We start from the raw sequence: 1,141 nt of genomic DNA, 5'->3' as shown, positions 1-1,141 counted from the left end.
CAACATCGTTCTCAGTGGTGAAAAACTGAAACCATTTCCACTAAGATCTGGAACAAGACAAAGTTGTCCACTCTCACCACAATTATTCAACATAGTTTTGGAAGTTTTAGCCACAGCAATCAGAGAAGAAAGAATAAAGGAATCCAAGATCATAAAAGAAGAAGTAAGCTGTACTGTTTGCAGATGACATGATACTATGACAATAGAGAATCCTAAGATGCTAAGGAAAACAAAAAAAAAGCAAAAAAAAGAAACAAAAAAAAAAAAAAAAAAAAAAATATTCAGCTACAACAATGAATTTGTAAAAGTAGACAGGATGAGGGGGGGGCGAACAAATTTAAATAATGCAAAAACAGAAATCTCTTCGGCATTCCTATACATTCCTATACACATAATGATGAAAAATTCTGAAAGAAAAATTAGGAAACACTCCCATTTACCAATTGCAAGACAAAAAAAAAAATACCTAGGAAATAAACCTAACCTAAGAGTACAAAAAGAAACATGTATGCCAGAAAACTAATAAGAAACTGGTTGAAAGAAATTAAAGAGTGATACAACAGCAAAATGCGTGAGAGGCGATATACCGATGGGTGTGTGGTGGCGTTGTTGGTGATTGAAAAGCGTGATCAACATAAGTGGAAATGACTAGAAACGACCCAAAGTGAAAATCTACAGATTCAATGCAGTCCCTTCACAAACTACCAATGCATTTTTCAACAGAACTACAACAAAATTGGTCTACTGATGATGAATCATAGTGGAACAAAGAGGGACCCAAAAGGCACAAGGCAATCATGAGATACAAGGAACACATATCACATGCTGGTCAGGATCAGGCGCAACACACTCATCACTCCACAACGTGTGGCGTGTAAGCTACGTAATCAGGGACACAGTATGGGTACTGGCCAAAAATAGTAGAGGGGGGGTCAATGGAACGGACATAGAAGCAAGAGTACACCACTGTGCGACGTCCATAGGGTCACCTTACTTTGTGATGGGGAGACAAAGAATATACAATGGAAACATAGTCTCTTTCTTAAGGGTGCTGGTGGAAGGGGGACTGGACAGCTAAATGTAAAAGAACTGAGCTTAGAACACTAGCTAAACCCATACACAAAATAAACTCAAAAGGTTA

Source organism: Monodon monoceros, unplaced genomic scaffold, assembly GCF_005190385.1.
Source record: "Monodon monoceros isolate NGI ecotype Baffin Bay Population unplaced genomic scaffold, NGI_Narwhal_1 Super_Scaffold_22, whole genome shotgun sequence".
Lineage (NCBI taxonomy): Eukaryota > Metazoa > Chordata > Mammalia > Artiodactyla > Monodontidae > Monodon > Monodon monoceros.
Note: the sequence above shows the minus strand (reverse complement) of the source record.